Source organism: Haliotis cracherodii, unplaced genomic scaffold (assembly GCF_022045235.1).
Source record: "Haliotis cracherodii isolate W230 unplaced genomic scaffold, xgHalCrac1.p SCAF_4, whole genome shotgun sequence".
NCBI classification, from domain to species: Eukaryota; Metazoa; Mollusca; class Gastropoda; order Lepetellida; family Haliotidae; genus Haliotis; species Haliotis cracherodii.
In genome coordinates this window covers 57,284,164-57,299,776 of record NW_027266297.1, presented here as the reverse complement: position 1 = coordinate 57,299,776, position 15,613 = coordinate 57,284,164, and the positions used below count along the sequence as shown (strand labels likewise).

The 15,613-nt window shown below is 40.1% G+C and overlaps 1 protein-coding gene across 3 annotated transcripts in view; it reads right to left on the bottom strand.

The window, feature by feature from the left end:
* Window positions 1-9,157, bottom strand: part of LOC139480430 (uncharacterized) — a 53,978-nt gene extending 44,821 nt beyond the window's left edge. For 2 of the 3 annotated variants that reach the window (XM_071263503.1, XM_071263505.1), the window contains exon 1: window positions 9,082-9,157. The gene's annotated coding sequence lies outside the window, so the exon portion shown is untranslated. Of the gene's footprint in view, window positions 1-1,574; window positions 1,625-9,081 lie in introns of those variants that run through there. The other variant, XM_071263504.1, reaches the window with a different exon arrangement.
* Window positions 9,158-15,613: the final 6,456 nt, after the last annotated feature.

Genomic DNA, 15,613 nt, shown 5'->3' with positions numbered 1-15,613 from the left:
GCGTGAGTGAGTGAGTGAGTGAGTGAGTGAGTGAGTGAGTGAGTGAGTTTCTGGTGTCCCCCTCAGTGATATTGCTGGAATATTGCTGAAAGCGGCGTAAAATCAAACTCACTCACTACAAACTAGGACTCAATAGTAAATTACCGTCCGCCAAGTGAGTTGAGATGAAATGGGGTTTAACGTCACGTCCAAGATTATTGCACTTATATAGTGACGTGCATGCACGTGTATGTGTGTGTGTGGGGGTGGGGGCTGCTTGTACTAGTCCGGACTGATGCCGATTTTTTAGTGCTAGCTCACTGAGATTCCATGGCGCAGTTTAAAATGAATACCCCACTCAGACACAGTATGCTGACTCTGCGCCGACTAGTCCTTGTTTTAGCCCCTTAATGCCAAGCGCCAGACAGGGTAACAACAAGTACCATCTTTTAACATCTTTCGGTATGACGCGGCTGGGGATCGAACCCCGGACCTTCTGCTCTCCGGGCGGACGCTCTACCACTTGACCACGGAGGCGGTTCGTCCGTCAAGTGAGTGAGTGAGTGAATTTCTGGTGTCCCCTGCCGTGATATTGCTGAAAGCGGCGTAAAATCAAACTCACTCACTCACTACAAACTAGGACTCAATAGTAAATTACCGTCCACCAAGGGAGTGTGTGCGTGCGTAAGTGAGTGGAGGTCTTAGGAAGGGTATGGTGCTGACAAACCTAGAAAAAATCATGGCAAACTGGGATTCAAACCCACGATTATTTGTTTCTAGCACAATTTTGCATAGCGAATTCTGGAACGCCTAAGGGACACAAGTCTGTACAGCGAATTCTGGAACGCCTTAGGGACACAAGTCTGTACAGCGAATTCTGGAACGACTAAGGGACACAAGTCTGTACAGCGAATTCTGGAACGACTAAGGGACACAAGTCTGTACAGCGAATTCTGGAACGCCTTAGGGACACAAGTCTGTACAGCGAATTCTGGAACGACTAAGGGACACAAGTCTGTACAGCGAATTCTGGAACGCCTTAGGGACACAAGTCTGTACAGCGAATTCTGGAACGACTAAGGGACACAAGTCTGTACAGCGAATTCTGGAACGACTAAGGGACACAAGTCTGTACAGCGAATTCGGGAACGACTAAGGGACAGCAAATTGTGGTGCCTCAGATTAGTGGGCCACCAACGTCACAGTGTCCAAAGAAAGGAAAATAACTAATGACATCTGATGTCCACAGGCAAACAAACAGTGACAGGAATACTATTGATCTGTGCATGTGATTTAGGAATCCAGAATATCAATAGTCAGAACTCAAGTACCGTTGTGACCTTTTTTTCACAAATCTATTAATGACAACAGAACAAAACTGATTATTTGCATCCACAGATACAGCTTATTGTGCACAATTAAAAAAATATAGGTTCACCATGAATATCTGTACATGGTATCCAAGCTCATATAGACAAACCCACTAGCCATGACAACATCATCGGGGCCATGCAGGCTTTTAACTGCAGATACATGATCCATAGCTCATTGTTCAAGCATAAAAGTGAAACTAAACACACATTATCAAATATTACCTGTCAGGACAAGGGAGGAAACACAAACCCGATGTACACCTTTGCTTGTGATTATTATCCAGGTTAGCTGGGACAGTATCCTGCAGACATATTGATTTGCTCTTTCAATAATTGAACATACCATGAGATGGCGTAAACTGTATGGTTGAATTTGGCATGGAAACAGTGGAAACACTCTTTGTGAGCGTTTTCCTTTCAAATGCAATGGTGCAAGATTCTTATAACATTGAACACAGCTGCTGCAGTCAACCTCATCAGTTGACGCTGCATATCAAAAGAATTGATGTTACCTTGCAGGGTAGCTGACAGTAGCCTTTGATGAACATGCATTCACCTTGCAGGCAAATAATCAATCAATCAAACAAAAACAATCAATAATGAACACTGAGTGCGATATTAACAATTGCATGATGCATGTCAACAAATGAAAACTTCTTTCATGAGAAATGTGGGACTGAATGAGGATTCAAAGTTCAAAAGGCATGGATGGTCCTGACTAACTCATCTTATTGTTCAGTAGGGCTGTTACGATTCACTCGCTTATTCAGTGAATCGAACCAAATCCATTCATGAATTGAATTTGTTATTCGTGGCCACTAGAATCGAATATTTATGAATATGCAAGCATATGCATTTACATATAAAAAAAATGCCCATAAGAACATATTTTATGCATAGATTTCTTCATAAGACAACACTCTTATACTATTTAATTTGACAATATTGTGGTCACTGGTCATTGTCGCATTTGAGCAGATACTAGTACCTGGATAAATGCAGTATATAAATGAATAATATATTTAATAATATATTAAAAATTAACAAACCATGTCAAATAATTTATGCTGTTGCCTCACTGAACATGCTGAATATGACAAATGATACATCAACAGCTGACTTGTTATTGTCTTCATGAATTATTATTCGTATTTGTTACCCTATATTCATGATACAAATTTTATTCGCCTTTACGTATTGCATCCTTTATGTGTGCTGATAAAACTTGTGGTTTCAAATCCCAGAATCGCCCTACTTATTTTTCAAGGATTATGAGAACCATATTATGCGCAGTGTTTCATTAAATGGTAAAAGTCTAAGACCTGCATCACATTGGGCTCACCTCCCACAAGTGGTTGACACACCATGATATAACTGGAATACTGTTCAAAGTGGTATTAAGCCAAACTCTCTTTGGTGGGGTTGGGGCGAACTTACCGAGGCAGGGCGCTTAATACAGCAAATACGGTATTGGTAATTTTACTAAGATATTAACATAAATTACTTCCTACTTTAACATCACATTTAGGACACCCAAATAGTTGGCATGATCACTGTCGATGACAACAGGACGGGGAAACTTTCACAGTGATGTCACAGACCGTATTTTGACAAGAGGGTGGTACCTTAAAAGTGAATGATCGACGTTGGTGATTAATGTCATGGTCACCCCAGGGGGATCCAGAGCCAGAGGGTCCCCCCCACCCCACAGGCACTTTAAAAACCAAATGTAGTATGTTGTAGACAATCCACACCCCTACCCACCCCACCCCACCCTCCTTCACTGACAGATGATTTAGATATTTGGGACCCCTCCCTTCTAAATTTGCTGGATCCAACCTTGGTCACTGTTGCGGAAAGTTTTACAAACTGTTCCAATGACTGGTGTCAATCTATATTATCCACATCTCGCTTCAACAACATCAGTTGACATGGTAAACTGATCTAATTAAAGAAACAGGTATTGACAATCGTTCTTTGTGTGTGTGTAGCCAAGATGAACGTCAGGTTTCAGGGGATTTATTTATCTACTTTTGCATCTCAGGGAGATGGAGAAGAATACCTTTAACCAAAAGGAAATGCCAACTTCGCAAATTATCTGACCTTGGTGATGAATTACATTTTTTGTTTATTTGACCATCTTTAGAAAATGAAAGTAAACATTTCTTACACAGATTCAACAACATCAAACCCAATATGCTTAAAATGAATTTACCTTTCAATAATTCATGACTAGGAACATTGAGAAAACTGTCCAAATTCTGTAAAATCATCATGTCATTGTTTAAACCTATCAAGTAACTCTGCCTCTTTATGAATTACATATATATTGCTACCCTAGTAAGTCTGTATAAATGCATGCATGCTTGGCAAAGATGTTTTTGTATATATTTATATGTATTATGTTGTTGAAATAATTTTGTACCTTTGATGCCGCTGATAGCGGCCTGAGTGTAAATAAAGTTCAGTTCAGTTCAGTTCAGTTCAGTTCAGTTCAGGGGACTCACCATCTTCCTGAGGCAAGAGAGTTAACTGACTACAAAAATCCAGTTTCCACCCTTGCCGAACTAGGCTGGTATTATGGAGTTACATTTTGACTGGACTAACGAGTCTATGCATAGTCCAATCAAAATCGTGCACCGAAATCAAAATCCGGTTCGTAAACTGTCATGCAGATTTCGATCGATTGCAGGATTTGCAAAGCATGTGCACCGCCAACTCTTTGTCAGCAGATAGTTTCCAAGTCTTTTCATGTGTTTTATCAAGGTGCTTACGTGATTTTATGCATTTTGTGATGTAAGACCCGTTTTATCACAATATAGATCTTGATTATCGATCAGATCGTCCTGACTGGGTGCCACCATTTTGTGTGAAGCAAACGCAAATGATGGAATCTGATTGGTCCATAGGAGAGGCTTAAAAGGGACTTAACGGGTAAAAACCTCTGGGGATTGATTGATTGAGCCCAGTAATTCCAGCCTAGTTCGGCAATGGAAACTGGACTTTTAAAGTCAGTTAACTCTCTTGCCTCAGGAAGATGGGGACTCACAAGAACAATTTAGGTGTTCTAGGCCTGACAACTGAAGTCCCTGGTTGAATAGTGATGGAGCAAAGTGAAATGCACACATTGCCTGGTATCTTGCGATACAATTTGTATCAAAATACAGACTGACGATACTACTGGTATCACAATACACCACATCAAATAGTAAGAAGTAATGAAAAATCACTGAATTACAGCTCTCGAACCTCTTTCTTCATACATTTAGTTATTGTTATCTCAAAAACTTGAGCAAAGAAAACCACAAGAACAAAACAGTTTTAAGTGAAGGGATAGTTATTAAATGTGACAGTTTGTCAGCGCGTCCTCAGCTACCACGTCCTTGTTTTCTGCCATGATCACATGCCATTATGAGAGGTAACTCTATTATTAGTTAAAACCCAACTCTCACTCACTCATCTACACAAGGTTCAAAATGGCATAGTACCAATCTCATTAAAATCAGACCTTAGTTCTCGCTACTGCTAAACAAAGATCTGAGGACATCCCATTACAGGGATGACCGACCTTGCGCAAACTTTGACCGACCAATGGAATGACCAATCAGAAGGCAGCTTTCTCGTGCTTTACGGCACTAATTTCAAACTGGCGATTACGCTTGGAAACATATTTTGACAAATTCTCGATTACAAATTTGAAACCTGAACAAAAAAACAATCTGAATTGGCTTATAGATTGTCTAGATTGTATAGTTTCAGTAACTAACGTTCGGAATACCCCATGTTAAAGTTTTCGAGGTTGCATGATGAGAAATCATTCCGACTGTCACTTTCAAAATCTGGTAAGCGACGCTTTGATTGATTGAATGAAAGGTCGTTCTGACGTGACCCCTAATGGGATGTCTTCAGATCTTTGTTTAGCTATAGCGAGAACTAAGGTCTGATTTTAATGAGATTGGCATAGTCTGATCCTTGGCATAAAATCTTAAAAGTTAATTTCAAAAGGAATATATAATCTGTAATTCCGAGAGCAGGATTTTACCTTGACTTACAAATTGGGGGTCCAGGGGATCCCCAAAAATTAATTCTAAGGGTCCTTGACGGCAATATTAGGGTCCTGAAAAGTATTCAAATGGTGTAGTGTACAGTACTTTTTAATAATTACTTTAGAGACTTGAATGAATCAATGAGGTAGGGTGAAATGGGGTTTAACGTCGCGTGCAAGATTATTGCACTTATATAGCAACGTACATGCAAGCACGTGTGTGTGTGGCTGCTTCTACTGGTACAGACTGATGCGGATTTCTAATTCTAGCCCATTGAGATACAAAATGTCAGTTTAACATGAATACCCCAGTATACTGACTCCGAGCCGACCAGTCCTTGTTTGAGCCCCTTCATGCCGAGCGCCAGGCAGGGTAACAACAAGTGCCATCTTTTAACGTGTTTTGGTATGACACAGCCAGGGATCGAACCTGAGACCTTCCACTATGGATGGAGGATCTACCACTAGACCACAGAGGCGGTCGAATGAATCAATGAACATGTGGACAGTGATCATGATTGATGATTTAAATGACAGATGTCCATAACTGCTCTTGATGAGCTGTAGGTAAAATGAATATAATTATATGTCACTCGGGATGAGTGCATTCTTTTCCTGCGACCATTATCTTCATTTGCGCATCAAGTAAAGCCAAGCAAGATTCAAGCGGGTTATTAATATGATAACCCACACTTATCCCATATGGTCATCTCAAATCATGTGAGTTATCATCCACTGTAAGAGACACAACCCCTTAGCCTTTACAGCTGTAAACTTGTAATAGCAACTGGTGGTGCTACGATCGATCCCAAAAATTCCATCCTGGTTCGGCAAGGATGGAAACTGGACTTTTACAGTTAGTTAACTCCCTTGCCTCGGGAAGATGCCTTGACATAAATAAACACTCATGGTGAATTAATTTCGATATATCCAAGTGAGTATGGTTTTGTGCCGCTTTTAGCAATGTTCCAGCAATATCAATGCAGAACCCCAGAAATGGGACCCCAGAAATGGGACCCCAGAAATGGGCTTCACACATTGTATCCATATCAGTAATCGAACCCGGGGCTTCAGCGTGACGATCAAACGCTTTAACCACCAGGCTACCCGACCGCCCCCTATATATCTGAGACCTGCATAACACTGGACATTCCTTCATCATATTAAAAAACAAGTCAGTCACTTCACAAAATATCTATTGTGTGTAATGCCATTGGGAGTAGTGTTAGAGTAAGTAGTATCAGCTAGCTTGCGCTATGATGTAGTTAATGATGTCATCACTGACCATATGTACTGCAGCCATGACTAAGAATAAACATGTGTAATGAGTCCTGATGTCCTTGTGGCTAGATATCTATATGGAGATAGCCCTCAATGTGACACCGCATGGAGAAACAATACACTAACAACACTAATCAACCACGTGCTAATCTTTGGCAGCTCACAATTAATTCCTCAGGCCATACAGTTGATGGCCTGACACTGTTGGAATTAAATTAATTTGTTTTGTAATTTTGTTTTACTTTTATTCACATTTTGGGGATTTAATGTCAATTGTAAACCTATAGAAAGTGTGTTCTGTGTTGTGATTGGCTAATTTGGGTCACATGACCAAATGTCAAAGGGTGAAAATATGATTTGCATTCCCTGATGCAAGCGACTGAAGGTGTTAAAGAGTGCGCATGTTTTTTTCTAAATAAAACAATAGGTTTACAAAATCGATAAATACTATCTAACGCTTTCGCGTCTCGAGATGAATTTCCAAGATGCAAATACTCAATAAAATCCCGGAAATAGACACACACATAATATTTATCTTCTAAATGAACTCTGACAACATATTTATTTCTCTTGGTCTCCTGCCTCTAAATTACAACCCTTACCAGCATCATCTGGAATTCAATGTCACAACCAATTAGTGGTTAGAATACTCAGTAATTAATATATACTGGGTATAAGGAATTTATTTATTTCCCTCCCAGGCAGAATACGTAGTATTTTATCAAGACCATGTGAACCAATCAGATTTCAACATTCTGACATGAAGAGGAAATAACAAACACTATTGTCTTTTCATAATCTTGTGTCAGTATTTTAAATAAATATTTCAATTACTATTTATGTATAACAAACATTAACATCAATGCATTGTCGTGTGTGTCATCTTAAAAACATAAACCAAAATTATTATTTATGACATATAATAATGATAATGTCAATTCATAGTCAAGTAAGTGTCAGTATTTTCTAGGTCTTTTTAGCCAAATTAAAACATGATGTGCAATTCCTTGAAAAGAAATTTCACACCATAAAATGAAGGCCTATCTGTTTTTAGGAAATTATATCATTTGCCATTTTGGTATCGCATTTATACAGCCTTTAACTATAACTGAAACTGAACTGGTTAGCGCACATGAATACATGCAGAGATTGAACTGACAATCTCACATATAGATCTAATCATATATTAGAAGCCTTTGATAATTAGCGGGGGTCAACTGTCGGCTGTTGCCTGATGAGCAAAGGGTAAAATTAACCCTAGTACGCGGATAAATGAGGGGGAACACCGCTTTTAACAGTATTCCAGTTATATCACGGCGTGTCAGCTTAATGTGGGAGGAAAGCCCCAAGTAATGCAGGTCTCGGATGTTTTCCACTTTGGTGAAACCCACGAGCATGGGTATGGTGCTGACAAACCTAGAAACATAATCGGGGCGAACCTGGATTCGAACCCACAATGATAGGTTTCTGGCGTGCCCAAGGGACGCAACTCTGCACAGCGAATCGCGGCGCCTTAGACAACTGTGCCACCCATGCCCCCTTTCAGTCCACTAGTTCTTATAATGATAACATCAGCGACCATATAACATACCGCATTCGACGTAATAAGCGCTCAGGGCGCTCTCAAAATTAGAAATTGGAGTCTCTTATTAGAATAGTATTTTGGTGAAAAATAAACAGAGTTGAAAGATAAATTTCGAGGTTTATGCTGACAGGCTGAAATGTTTATATACGACAGATATATTTTTCCAGAATTTAATTGCCCATAATTAAGGGTACATATAGCACACAAGTGTGTATTATACACGAATAAATAAGTCTTTTGTACATTGATCAATCGGAAGGGGTGCTAATTGGAATTGTTCACTAGCCAATATGTTAACAAATATCGCCATGGGCGCATATTAGAACTGGGCGCTTATTACACCAATACGGTAATCTATTATATCGTCTCTGATAACATATAGCAAAACTCTTAAAAACTACAGGACTAGTGCCAATTTGTAACACTGTTTATTGCTAACGCTGTTCATTTCTAATTATATAACGTTAGACTATCCTAGTTCTTTTCAGAGACGGTAGGCCTAGATTTCTATATAGATCTATATGCTGTCTGTATCGGAATAAATATCTGCTCAGTGTCATTCGAAATTATCAAATAAAGGAAACGCCGATCTATCATTTATATTTCCTTTATGATGAAATGAAAACTCCTACGTGCAGGATCAACACTGAGCGGAAACTCATTGCTACGATCAGATCGTCGGTCTTTCTTCACGAGAAGACGCCGACAGACCTCTCGAACGGGCCACCTACTGCCGAATGACACACCCGCACGGGCTGCGCAGGTAACCCGCGTATTGTAATATATCAGTTTGACAGTGTTATCTTTAGTCTACTCACCCCGTGGCTTTTGTTGTCTCGCACAAACGAGTCCGCCTGCCTTCAAGATGTCAAGGCTGCTACGAGGTAGGGAAATCCCCATCTGTAATGGTTAAACTGGCTATTTCCCACTGATTCGTCGCAATAACCTCTCTACAATTTCATAACTGCGTCTCAGAACAGCTCCCAGTTCAGACAAGGGAGACAATTGCGTTTTTCGAATGTAATGACGCTTTTGTTCTGTATTTGAAGCTTATTCAGTCATTTTTTACCCAGAGACCACATAACAGATCTCTGATTTTACCTTAATGTCGCAGCTCCTGTAAATATGATAAAACACTGTTTTCAGTTTATTACAAGGTATTGTTTTGCTGGTGTATCTTACGTCATGGATCGAGTAGATCAACATATGACGTGTTTGTAAACGATCGATATCCCTCCCAGCTGTTTCATCCTACCTGCTGCCAACACCAGAGAACCTGGGAAAACCTGCAGTAGTGGAAATAATAAATTTATGTAAATCTGAGTAAGACATGGGCTATTGAGAGAGAGAGGGAGAGAGAGAGAGAGGGGGGAGAGGGAGAGAGAGGGAGGGAGAGAGAGAGAGAGAGGCCACCGGCCACCGGCCAATTATACAATACATGATGTCAGAGTTAGACAATTTCAGCGCCAATGAGAAAGTTATTACGCTTTTTAAAAGCAAGAAATATAAATTTAGTTAAAGCATTAATTATCCATGGGGTTTTAGATGTGCAGAGTGTTACAAATTTATCAAAAGTTACATTTGTGTAAAAATAGTAAGGTAGAACCTTACGTCTAAAACTGTCATAGTATGGACATTGTAAACAAAAATGATATTCAGATTCCACTTCAGGTCTTACACAAAATGGACATAGTCTCATAGCTCTAGGTATATTGTACTTCCTTCCATTTTCAGTTTGCAAAGTATGACCAGAACATCTAAATTTACTCAAAGAATTCGATAGGCACTTACTGGAATACAATCTAGATAATTTTCAAATACATGTACATTATATTGCTTAATACAAGAATAAAAAGAAAGTTTTAAGTAAGTTCTTAAACTGCTAGACCATTGTTGGTTATCTATATCAATACATCTTGTTTTAAAGTTATCAATAAAACCAATATGATTTACTCCTTGACTATCCCAAACATGGCCAAAACCATATGAATAAAGAAGTTGTTTTACTTTTAGTGCCCAACAATTTATTACTTTTTCTGCCAGATTGTATTTATATGAATAAGCATGGCTAAGGATCATATTAGTTTTTTTTAGAAACAAGTTGGAGCCAATATTTGACAATACGAACATGTTGATTGACTTTAAGTGATTAACGCCCAAGCTCACCACGAGCAACTATATAGGGGACAAATCTCCCATATTGTAAAATATTCTTACAGAATCTATCATGTACATTGATGACATCCTGAGACGAGTGAAAGCCCCACATCTCTGAGCAGTAGAGAAGAACAGGTAGTATTTTGACATCAAATATCTGTAAAAGTACATTATAAGGAAGTTTCATAAAATCCCTTGAGCTTGATTTTAAAGCGAGAAGATATTTCGTCGCTTGTAAAGCTAGTGTCTTTTCTGATAAGTACCAACTACCAGATGATGAAAGATGAACACTTAAATATTTAAAGTAGGAACAATTTCTATAATTCTATAATGACATGGGCTATTCCTATCCACTAAGTCAGGATCACGGGGATTATATAACCCATCACATTTATGTTTATTTTAACAATGTATAGCTTATGTGGTGTTCTAGTTTACAGTGAGTGAGTTACTATTAAGGTCGCATCAGCATTATTTCACTTCTTTGAGAGGATGAGGTGAGGTGAAATGGGTTTAACGTCGCGTCCAAGATTATTGCACTTATATAGCGACGTGCATGTACGTGTGTGTGTTTGTGTGGCTGCTTGTACTAGTCCGGACTCATGCCAATTTATAGTGCTAGCTCACTGAGATACCATGCCGCAGTTTAACACGAATACCCCACTCAGACACAGTATACTGACTCCGAGCCGACCATTCCTTGTTTTAGCCCCTATATGCCGAGCGCCAGGCAGGGTAACAACAAGTACCATCTTTTAACGTCTTTTGGTATGACGCGGTCGGGGATCGAACCCCGGACCTTCCGCTCTCCGGGCGGACGCTCTACCATTAGACCACGGAAGCGGTCCTTCTATGAGAGGCATTTAGAAGTTGGAGGACTACGTAAGGATAAGATATATGGATGAACAATTATTTATTGCAAATAGGAGTGACGTTTCGGTGTAGGTTCTAACACCGTTATCAAGCAAGTGATGTACAGAGTATGGTTGACAAGTATACATACAGGATAGGAGTGAGTGAGTGAGTTTGGTTTTACGCCGCGTTTAGCAATATTCCAGCAACATCACGGCGGGGGACACCAGAAATGGGCCTCACACATTGTACCCATGTCGGGAATCGAACCCGGGTCTTCGGCGTGACGAGCGGACGCTATAACCACTAAGCTACCCGACCGCCCCTACAGGATAGGAGGCAGTGTTTATACAGTTGAGTAGGTTTAAGATGCAGTTACACTGAAGTGGAGAAGCCCGTTATGTGCACAGAAGGGCAAAAACATATTGGCCGGTGAAGCCAGTAATGTAAACAATAAAAGGATTATGACTGATTAGGGTCTTTGATAAGTTGATGTACGCCGGGGGTATGTAATAGCCTTGGTCACGGTTGATTGATGGTTGGAGTCTTTTGATGTTGTTGGCTTCTTGCAGTTTTCTGATTTTGAAGTCTTTGAGGTTGGTGGTGAGGGCTTTGACTTTATCCCACTGAATGCTGTGGCTTGGGTTGTCACGGGTGGCCCGCGATTCGGTGTGCTAGAGTTGCGTCCCTTGGGCACGCCAGAAACCTATGATTTTGGGTTCGAATCCCGGTTCGCCCCGATTATGTTTCTAGTTTTGTCAGCACCATACCCGTGCTCGTATGCTCGTGCTCGAGACCTTCATCTCTTCGGGCTTTCCTCCCACATTAAGCTGACACGCCGCGATATAACTGAAATACTGTTGAAAGCGGCGTTAAACCCAACTCACTCACTCACTCACTCCAAAGTTGGGGAGGCTGATCACAAAGGGTGCAGATTGTTGACTGCACCCTTCATGATCAACTTCCCCTATTTTGGAATTTTTTTTATTTAAAGTCCATAAACTTACTAAACATGATTTTGAATGTTAACAAGAAAAAGGTTGGGATGAACTTGTTCATCTCTTGAAGTATTTTCAAAGTATGGTACCTTATATCGCGTTTTCGCCCGGTTTTGCCGTATATAACTTGGGGGTATGATTACTTTATGGGTGGTCATCTCACTAGTGATCCACTGTTCATCAAGGGTGATATGCCACTGGAAGCCATACATAATTACCTCTCCAATGATGTATTAATAATTGGTATTGGGTGAATATGGACCAACCTCAACCGAATCAAACGTCATATTTCATATTTCAATCCCTGCACATCTTAGGCGACGACGTACCATCGAAGGCCAGGGTTGCTTCTTGTAGTCACTGTTGCTGGTTGGAATCGATTTCGTAGGTGTGTTGTTCGAATCCAGTTGTCTTGTCGATTATTGGTTACGCGTGGTCTGACACTCCGAGGATGGTCTCTGACTGCATTCGTCTGTTGCCAACGTTGCCATAAACACCAAATGGAGTTTCTTTGGACATTAAATTGTCTTGCAACATCAGGTTGACTCGATCCTGCTTCAAGCGTACCAATGGCTCGCAGATGCTCATTTTCGGACAGGCGTGACATTTCGTTATGTTGAATAATTGCGTAATTTTGTTGTTTTTCTGAGTGGTTGTCAGCACGATGCTAAACAATGCATATGGAATCCCGTTAACGCACATGTTTTTATACCCATTCTTGGGTAGTGAAATGCAAGGGGCTTGCATAAAAGTCAACTTTTGCATGGAATGCATGCTTTTCTGTATCAGATGCGTTTTTGTGACTTGATTCCATACATGTACTGCAATATTGAAAACCAAACCATTCATTGCCTGAGAACCAATTATTTTCCTTTTTAAGCCTTATATTAATCACTGGATTGTCTGAAACAATGGCTGCCGTCATATGGCTGGAATGTTGCTGAGTTGGGCATTCAATAACAACAATAACAAGAAGAATAAGACACTTCAAGAATATTTATGTATGACTTTACTTTTTATTTACAATATATGTACACTTGGGTATTAATACTATAGAATACATTCATGGATATTCATCCATCCACAAGCGAAAATCATGCACACTGAAAACAAAATAATTATCACATGCCTGAATACTTTATTAATATCATACTAATTTGAATAAATCATTCAATCCCCTATGTCATTGAGTCAGTTGGCACTATTGTATTGATAACCTTAATCCCATCAACCACATGAGTATTAAACGTTTTAACCACAGCTTCTTTGTTTGAAACTGGGGATTAATTAACTGAATGACCCCACTTGGCAATAATTAATCTTTTTTTCTATCATTGACTTTGATGATGGGAAAACTTGGTGAAAATTTGTGTTGCTAGCAGGATTTTAACCTACAGCGATTATACCACAGGCTACTAACTACGGGATCAACCATTTGATATTCAAGAAAACATGACAATATTTTGAAAAAAATAATTTTGCCTCAGGTCTTAGCCTCCAAACAATAATTGTTCACTGGATTTCTATGATGTGCTGAAAACAAATGTTGTTTTAAACATTGTATATCTCTTTCCTCCGTGGTCTAGTGGTAGAGCGTCTGCCCGGAGAGCGGAAGGTCCTGGGTTCAATCCCCGGCCGCGTCATACCAAAAGACTTTAAAAGATGGTACTTGTTGTTACCCTGTCTGGCGCTAGACATTAAGGGGATAAAACAAGGACTGGTCGGCTCGGAGTCAGTATACTGTGTCTGAGTGGGGTATTCTTGTTAAACTGCGGCATGGTATCTCAGTGTGCTAGAAATATAAATTGGCATGAGTCCAGACTAGTACAAGCAGCCACACACACACATGCATGCACATGGCTGTAAAAGTGCAATAATCTTGGACGAGACGTTGAACCCAGTTTCACCTCACCTCATCTCTTTCCAGAGAAAGAAAGTGTTTGTCTTGAAGTGGTAACTGAAACCTATTGTGTCCCCCAAAACACATCCAAGCACCCAGCCCCTAATCACAGGACTCCTCACAGCACTGGAATCTAGTCCAATCACTGGACTCCTTACAGCACTGGAATCTAGTCCAATCACTGGACTCCTTACAGCACTGGTCTCTCACTCAATCACTGGACTCCTTACAGCACTGGTGTCTCATCCAATCACTGGACTCCTTACAGCACTGGTGTCTCATCCAATCACTGGACTGCTTACAGCACTGGTGTCTCATCCAATCACTGGACTCCTTACAGCACTGGAATCTAGTCCAATTACTGGACTCCTTACAGCACTGGTGTCTCATCCAATCACTGGACTCCAAAATATCATTTCAGGCTAAACATAAATCAAGGTCAGAAATATGTATGAATCTTCAGTGCAGTTTGGACACCTATTTGGAAACACCTAGCTCCAGCCAGCTTCCAACACTGTTCTCGACAAGATTGGAGACCAGTCTCTATCAAGACATTAAACAGTGACAATACTATGAACATTCCTGAGTGCACCTACATTAGTTCTAGGGCCAGTTACTAATTGTCACTTGCCTCTTATTTGACCCATTTTATTGCTGCTTTGATTGTAAACCTGAAACTGTATGTTTTAATCTATTGATTATTTATTGATCTTGTGTGGTCAATAACTGATTTCACAATTTAGTTCCATACCAATCTTATTAAAATCAGATCTAAGGTCTCGCTAGCGCTAAACTGAGATCTGAGGACATCCCATTATGGGTCACGTCAGAACGACCTTTCATCTGACCATCTTCCCCAGGCAAGGGAGTTAACCGAGTGTAAAAGTCCAGTTTCCACCCTTGCCAAACCTGGCTATAATTCCTGGGATCGATCGTAGCGCCACCACAGGCTATTACAAGTTATGTCCCTTCTATATCCCGCCTACTGACCAATCAGATTCCACCTATAATAACACTTGCATTTGCTTCAAACAAAATGGCATTGCCAAGTGAAGACGATCTGATCGATAACAAAAATCTATATTCTGATAAAACAGGTCTTAATTCGCAAGGTGTATCATATCATGTGAGCATCTTGATTAAAACAATTTGAAAATATCTGTTTACACCGAGTTGAGGGTACACATGCTTTGCAAATCCTGCAATCGATCCTGCATCTATTTCATTACTCAATCTTGATTGGACTATGTTTTGACTTGTTGGTCTAGCCAAAATCTAACTCTGTAATTCCAGCCTAGTTCGGCAAGGGTGGAAACTGGACTTTTACAGTCGGATAACTCCCTTGCCTCGGGAAGACGTCATCCAACAAATCCGAGCCTCACTTGATAAATCAGGAAAGTGACAGTCGGAATGTGTTTTCTAACCATCTAAAAAGGTTTCCAA